We start from the raw sequence: 8,987 nt of genomic DNA, 5'->3' as shown, positions 1-8,987 counted from the left end.
AGGATAGAAAGGTTGTAAGAGAGTATCACTTCTACATAAGTGACGATCGTACACATTCTTCATAATTTGTGCAAGGATGCTTTCATTTTTTTTAATGATATTTTAAGGGAAAGGAACATATGATACAAGCAACACATAATATTGTTAGATAATTGCACCTCGCAATTCAAAAATGCAAGGATGTTCTATTGGTTGAGTAGGATGTATGTAACAAGTGTTGTACAATATTTTTGGAATTTCACTGAGGATGGACATGGAAAGGGAGAGAACGATGGTGCAGGAGCATGTGTAAAAAGATCCCTAGATAGAGAAGAATTGAAGTACGAAGGTGGTGCTGAGTTGACAGATGCAACAACAATTGTGCGATGATGTAACTCTACAATGGAACCAGGTAATGCAGGTATGTCAATGGTTCATAGGTATTTTTGGTTGATCATTGAATCTGACATTGAAAACTATCAAGATTGTTGTACAGTTGCAGGATCCAGTGACATGCACTCATTTCGATGTTCAAATGCAAGTTCATTGGTAATTTATACTAGATAGATCGTATGTTTTTTCTTTTCATGTATGTATTTTTTGTGGGAAGAATATGAATCACAAGAGTGGGTTGACAAATGGTATTGTAGATTGTTGGTTCCCATTGATACCCATCAAACTCCCAGAGCACTACAGTTGAACCAGATGGAAGCATCAGTTGATTTCGATCATGCATCCGACCTAGTGGAACCAGGTGATTTTTTGGGTAAATTTTATTGTAGGAAATTTTTTTGGCTCATTTTGTTACGTCAAACATTATTTTTGGTATTAATTATCATTCTATAATATGCAGGTCATGTGTACGCAATTGTTGCAGAAGAGAACAATGAAGAAGGAACGAATTGCTTTTTGTGTCGTTGTATTGAACCTAAGAGAAAATTGACAACCACAATCATTGATGGAGAGGGTATTGAGTATCCAGTAGGTTTTTTTGTCATGATAGACACATGGCTTAGGAGATACCCTATCAAGAATTATGATGTTTGGTTGTTTGAGGACTTTGAAACACACAGACATATTCTTCATTTCTCCAACCTTGTTGTTGCAACAAATATTCATTTGATTAAGTGTCGTGGTAGACCTCATAACAAGATTTTATGGAAAGTTCATGAATCTGAGTACGAGGCAATACTTGACACAATACAGGTTAGAGGCGATCCAGAAGGCTCACTTGATTGATTCTACGGTTCAGGGTAGAATCATTTTGAGAATTTTGTATATATCATCGGCGAATTGTTCTATATTCATTTTTTGTATATATAAATGTCCATGAGCTGATTTGTACATATTTAGGGGCATAATTTTGTATATTTAAATAGCCATGAGCTGATTTGTACATATTTAGATGCCAAATTTTGTATATTTAAATGGTGCTGAGTTGATTCGCACATATTTAAATGCTAAATTTTGTATAAAATCCCATGAGATGATTTGTAAAACATCTTTTGAATATATGTGACTATGTTTTGTGACTATTTTTTGAATATATGTGATTATGTGTGACTATGTTTTGAATATCTTGAGGGTTTTGGGTTTATGTGATGTGATAAGGTCAATCATGACCATTCTTGATTATACTTCAACCCACCAATGACACACTCCTACTCCAAAAACTCGATCCAATCATGGAACTGTTGGCATTTTTGTTGTTTATGATGTGATTGTCATTGATGGACACACACTTGCATTGTGATCTCCTTTATATGTATGAGTTAGAGCTCAACCGGTATTTGTTCCAACGGGTATGTTGTATTATAGTCTTTAAAATATTGGTGTTTTGCAGAATATGTTTAACGGTCTGAAGCGGCATGTCGACCCCAAGCGGTTCGTGGATCTCAAGCGGTATGAGGGATCAAAGTGGCATAACATAGTTTTACCAGTATTCATTTTTGTCAAACTGGCAACCGATATTCAACTTGAACCGGTAATTTGTATGAATCGGTAAAACTTTGTGATGAGTTACCAACCGTCATTTTGTGATGAGTTACCATCCACCGATTGTTTGACGGTGCTGACACTTTGGCGGTGCATATTATGTCGTGTTACCAAATGTGTCCAGATACATTAAACCTAGGAAATTGTATTGTAATCCTATTGGACTGACATGAAATCAGATTCCTTTATAAGGACATCATGTCTAGGGTTTTAGGTTGTTGTTGTAGTTGAAGTTGTTGCTAGGGTTTAAGGTGGTTGACAAGTGTTTGGAGAGTGTGAAAGTATTGAAGACTGAAGTAATGCTAGAATGCATTAGGAACGAGCTTTCAAGGATCTAACCAAGCAATCTGTGCTATTTGATAGATCACTCACTTGTTGATTACTCACATCTTTGACAAGTCTGTAGCCCTTAACCGGGTAGGCCCAAAAGCCTTTTATAAATCCTCTAACAAGGTGTTTCACATCTGTGAATCTAAAATCCTCTAGCAAGGTAGTCTTTAATCGGACTTATCTCCTAACAAAGATTGAGATTCCTAACGGGATCTGTTCTGGTAAAGAACATTGTAAGACCTTAACCGGTTTGATTCCTATTCTGCAGATAGTTACTTGTGAGTTCCATCTCACCATGGTTTTTCCCATTTGGGTTTCCACGTCAAAATCCCTTGTGTTATGGTGTTTGTGCTTTTGTGGATAAATGCATTATTTTCTATTTGGTTTGCATGTGTGTTAACCAGTTTGTCTACTAAATTGTTTTACCGGTTTATTGTTAGTCTAGCAAAGTGTTTAAGTGCAGAGATTTTTGGCATACTAATTCACCCCCCCCCCCCTTTTAGTATTCATCAGGAACATGCTTTAAATAGGTCACAACAACATAGATTCACTCAAGACCAAATATTTCAACCCCAAACACCATACCAACCGACCATAACTAACCTTCAATTTCTTTCTATAATCATGTACCCAACAAGAAGATAATGGGTCTTCATCCAAAAAAACTTTTGTCCAAGCTGATACTGCGTTGTCCAAGCTTCATCCAAAAACCCTCTACCATCTTTAGATCCTTGAGTCTAAAAGTCTCATCAATTTGGTTTATGGTATAGTACATTTGAAAAATAATGATGGGAAAGAGATTGGGTTGGTCGGGTTGGTTTTGGCATTGAGATAAGCCACATTTGGAAGTGGGAGTTTTGGCTTTTCTAGTGGCAGGTTTGCAGTTAGAGAGCTTGGGAAGGAATAACTTTAGAGGTGTACATGCCACGACTCTAGCATTAGCCTTGTGAATGCACATCAACTATTGACACCATTTTCTTTTGGTTATGTCCTACCAAGTTACAATAAATTATATATATCAGTATCACTATACTTGACCCTCTATATCTTTTTTGCCTTGATAAAATGTCATTGCACCTCCCCTAGGGCCAGAATAGGCCGACATGAATTTATCCTATTGGGGATTTAGGAAGGAGAGAAAACATTAGGCATTTAGATTGTTTGAAGCAGGCCAGAAGAGAAAAAGGCCTCTGTTTGGCTCAGATGAGAGAAAACACCCTTTGGAGAGACATAGTGAGAATGGAGGAGAGCTAGCAATTTTTTTATTGCCTTCCTTCTTCCTCTTTCTCTTTGTTCCTTTTTGCCCTCATATTAGAATAGGTTCTTAGGAATGGGCTTGTAGAGGGTGCCATGATATTAGTAGGATTAGAAATGACTGACACACATTTTTGGATGACCAGGAAGATAACTAAGATAGGTAATTGTAAATGAGCCTCACGTGACCCTATAGGTTCAAATAGATCAATCATATGTGTTCTAGATTGTGAGAAACAGTTCATCAAAGTTTAAATTTTTTTTGGACTTAGGGCACATGAGAGATCGTGTCGGTAGGGTATGGCTCTCGACGTTCTGGCACATTGTGAGGCACAATAGGAGTATGCCTAGCATAAACCAGCCCACCCGGACACGCTTGTGATGTTGATTTGTGCCCATGATGAATGGAATCAAATCTAACGTATCTTGCAACTTTGCATTGCATGCCACTGACGGTTTTTGCACAGGTGAAAAAATGCTACCATTTGAAAATGGCTCCAAGTCATTAGAAACTGAGATAGGTCATTGTATACGAGCCTCACGTGACCCTATAGGTTCAAATAGATTGATCATATACATCTTGGATTGCGAGAAACCGTCCGTCAAAGTTTGATAATTTTTTGGACTTAGGGTACTTGAGAGATTGCATCGGTAGGGTATGGCTCTTGATGTTTCGACGCATTGGGAGGCACAACAAGAGAATGCCTAGCGTGAACCTGCACACCCGGGCACGCTCGTGATGTTGGTTTGTGCCCACTATGAAACTTTGACAACTTTGACAACAAATGAGCAACTTTTACATCTTTTATCCAAATGACTCCAAACTTTCACAAATGACTTCAAATGATCATTAATGGTCCCAAATCACCTTATTTAGATAAAACAAATGGAAAACAAGATAAAAACCAAAATTTAACCATTGCAAGTAGAGGGTGCTCTCGCACCACTCACATTGACAAATATAAACGAAAGGAATCAAAAGCATCCAGTGATCATTACCACAGATTAAATCTGACCATTACCATTGAATTTCATTTTGATTGAGACTAGGAGTTTTGTAGGGTTAATTCAATATTTTAGAAAGCTTATCAAATCATATTGCACAATTTCAATGCTTTATATCATAGATTTTTGTTGTTTATATTCATATTGTTGATTACATAGGCAAATATTCATTTAACTTTGTAAAAGGGAAGCCACCAAATACACCGAATAGTTTGAGCAAATTTTTTCATATCAATTATAAATAATCATTTATATATATCAAAATGCACAATAATAAACACAATGAACAAATTATGTATGCATCGAATATGCCTATCAATATCAACAAAATGCACAATAATGAACACAATACACATTTATTGGATCAAATATCAACATTTATATATATCAAAAAAGGCATATATGCCAAGTCAATACAAGTTTTACAAAAATGTGGCATATGCCATGTCCAAATCGATATATAATAAAAATGTAGAATATATCTACATGTATTGGTCATTCAATGACCACAACTAACACTATATGATCCTATACTTGTGGTGGATCATCAAAATCAAGCCTCTTTGTTGTAGTTTGTGACTCTATAGATGGCTGCACAGCCACAATTCAAAAGCCAATTTAGAATCCTTTGTAGAAAATAGTTCACAATTATCAACATAACTATGCATTTAACCATAATTTCTTTGCAATTGAAATGTAGATTACCTCATTTGCTAATCTAGGATCTATTGTCTTCTTTGTCTTCTCCTTGTCAATCTTAGGAGTTTTCTTCAACACAAACCTCAAAGGATCCAAGTTATGGTCGAACCGCAAAGGGGCCTATTGTAGATTAAATATAATTAATACAATGTACTAACATATATAGATAAAAAAAACACTAAAAATTTACAATATAGAGAACAAAAGTGTATTGGAGCCTTAGGTGCTTCTCCAGTAGACTAAGGAGTGCTCGGCATTGATGGAGCAACTATGGCTATTACCTATACAAAAAATGATTAAAGATTAAATACAATTAATATAATGATAAGTATTGTAGGTTAAATACAATTAACGTAATATATAAAACAAAAGTGTACAAGAGCCCAAGATGCTTCTCTAGTACACAGAGGATGGCTCACAATTGATGAAGCAGCTATGGATATTTCCTATATGAAAAATGATAAGATTATAATTTATCACAAGTTCACATGTACACATGAATATAATCATCAAATCAAGAAAATAAAGTAGAGATACATACATCTTCCCTCTCTCAATCCTTGGGCATATCAGGTGCATTCAACAATTCTATAAAGCCCAATGGCCACTATATATAAAACAAACAAAAAACACTAATCAGTCTACAAATTCCAACTAAGACAATTTCAACCTTTTCAAACAATTGTACAATTAAAAATGTGTTCAATTACCTTCTTCCCATGTTTAGGCATTGTCGAGAATTTGTTTCGTTGAGGATGAGGCCTAGACACGGAGGGGATACCCTAAAACAAACAAAATTAACACAAGAGATATTAGTAGATAAAATATTTAACATAATATAACAAATCTAAAATTAGATGACTTGCATATTCCATCAAAAGAATACATAAAATAAGGTGTACAAAATATGATACCGCATAGCTTTGTAGGCCAAAATCAATTGGTGAGAGTGTGATATCATCGGTGTGGTACATTTGGTCCCTTGTCAACGCCTACAAAATAAAACATTGTCAAGCATTAAAGAGAGTTAGTATATCTTATTAAATTTTTTGAATTCAAAGTACTATTCTATTTTAACATGTTACAAAATTTATACCTCAAGCATCGATGTTGCAGTTGCAATAACTGTGGGAGGAATATCACATGGTGTATTAACACTCGCTGCTGCATAGTGAAATTCATATTGTTTGTATCAATTTTAATCGATCTATAAATGAAAATTTATTTACAATTACAAATTTTAAGTGATTGATAAATAAAATGTTATGAATTCAAATCAACACACCTGTGTTTGCGGTTGACTACCAAACAACATGTCCATCAATTCACCTGTCAGTGCCACATCCTCAGTCATGTGGGTCTGACATCTTCTCCCGTAAATCATGCACATATGGGATGTGGAACTATCTGCACTGGCCTCGACATCCATCCATGTGCATATGCTTGAGCAAGTGGGACACACATGCTCAATGGGCTTACCAGGGCCAACTGCCTCAGCTAATGGATCATCGTCTAGGCCAAGAGGGTGTGCTAACTATGTCCGATGTTGGATTATTGAATCAGTCAATGATGTGGCTGCCTTAAGAGTTTGTAGCTCCATCAAATCTTCAAGGGCTACTGGGACCATCGCATGCACCTTGGGTTTGGGGGCTAGGGGGCGATGACTATGTGGGTATATTACCCTACAGGCTCCAGGTCTATCTTGGGAAGAGCCTCCACCTCTACCATGGAACTCTCTCATATGAAAATAATTAGGTTTCTCATTGAGGACAAACTCACAATATACTTTCCTTAAAAAATATAATGCAACCTCAAAATTATTACAAGATGGTTCATCAAAGACCATCCACCACCTATTCCAAAAAATATTCTTCATCTGCACATTGGTACACCAATGTATGGGAAACCTATTTGAATTAAGAGGTAAGGACCCACCAATTCTAGGATCAACAAAAAGAGCACATATTTGTTCTAAATTTTGTATAAAATCCAATGAGATGATTCACAAAACATTTTTTGAATATATGGGACTATTTTTTGTGACTATTTTTTGAATATATGTGACTATGTTTTGAATATCTTAATGGTTTTGAGTTTATGTCATGTGATAAGGTCAATCATGACCATTCTTGATTATACTTAAAGTTGCTTCACCAATGACACACTCCTACTCCACAAACCCCATCCAATCATGGAAGATGCTTTAAATAGGTCACAACAACATAGATTCACTCAAGACCAAATATTTTAACCCGAAACACCATACCAACCGACCACAACCAACCTTCAATTGCTTTCTATAATAATGTGCCCAACAAGAAGATAACGGGTCTTCATCCAAAAAAACTTGTCCAAGTTGATACTGCTACAACCTTTTGTCCAAGCTTCATCCAAAAACCCTTTGCCATCTTTAGATCCTTGCGTCTAAAAGTTTCACCAATTTGGTTTCACTATCATTTGGGTTAGGATATTGTGGTATAGTACATTTGAACAATAATGATGGGAAAGAGATTGGGCTGGCTGGGTTGGTTTTGGCATTGAGATAAGCCATGTTTGGAAGTGGGAGTTTTAGCTTTTCTAGTGGTGGGTTTGCAGTTAGAGAGCTTGGGAAGGAAATTTTTTAGAGTTGTACAGGCCACAGCTTTGGCATTAGCCCTAAAACTCGTGAATGCACATCAGCTGCTAACGCCATTTACTTTTGGTTATGTCCTACCGAGTTACAATAAATTATATATATTAGTATCACTGTACTTGACTCTTTGTATCTTTTTTGCCTTGACAAAATGTTGTTGCAGCTGTCCTAGGGATAGAATAGGCCGACATGAATTTCTCCTATTGGAGATTTAGGGAGGGGAGAAAAAATTAGGCATTTGGATTGTTTGAAGCGGGCCAGAAGAGAAAAAGGCCTCTTTTTGGCTCAGACAAGAGAAAACACCCTTTGGAGACACTGAGTGAGAATGGAGGATAGATAGAAATTTTTTGCTTTCCTTCCTTCTCCCTCTTTCTCTTTGTTCCTTTTCGCCCTCATATTAGAATAGTTTGTTAGGAATGGGCTTGTAGAGGGTGCCATGATAGTAGCAGGATTCTAAATGGCTGACAAGCATTTAGCGATGACCAGGAAGATAACTGAGATAGATCATTGTAAACGATCCTCATGTGACCCTATAGGTTCAAACAGATTGATCATGTGTCCTGGATTACGAGAAATAGTCCATCAAAGTTTGACAATTTTTTGAACTTAGGGCACTTGAGAGATCGTGTTGGTAGGGTATGGCTCTCGAAGTTCCAGCGCATTTCGAGGCACAATAGGAGCATTCCTAGCATAAACTTGCCCACCCAGATGCGCTGATGATGTTGATTTGTGCCCCCGATGAACGAAATCAAATCTAACGTATCTTGCAACTTTGCGTTGCATGCCACTGATGGTTTTTGTAGCAGGTGAAAGAATGCTACTATTTGAAAATGGCTCCGAGTCGTTAGAAACTGAGATAGGTCATTATAGAAAAACCTCATGTGACCCTATAGGTTCAAACAGATCGATCATATGCATCCTAGATTGCGACATACTGTTCGTCAAAGTTTGACAATTTTTTTGGACTCAGGGCACTTGAGAGATCGCACCGGTAGGGTATGGCTCTTGATGTTTCAATGCATTGGGAGGCACAACAAGAGCATGCCTAGCATAAACCTGCACACCCGGGCATGCTTGTGATGTTGGTTTGTGC

This window comes from Cryptomeria japonica, chromosome 11 (assembly GCF_030272615.1).
Source record: "Cryptomeria japonica chromosome 11, Sugi_1.0, whole genome shotgun sequence".
In the NCBI taxonomy this organism is placed as follows: Eukaryota; Viridiplantae; Streptophyta; class Pinopsida; order Cupressales; family Cupressaceae; genus Cryptomeria; species Cryptomeria japonica.
The sequence above is the reverse complement of the archived record's forward strand: the minus strand, read 5'-3'. Positions refer to the sequence as shown.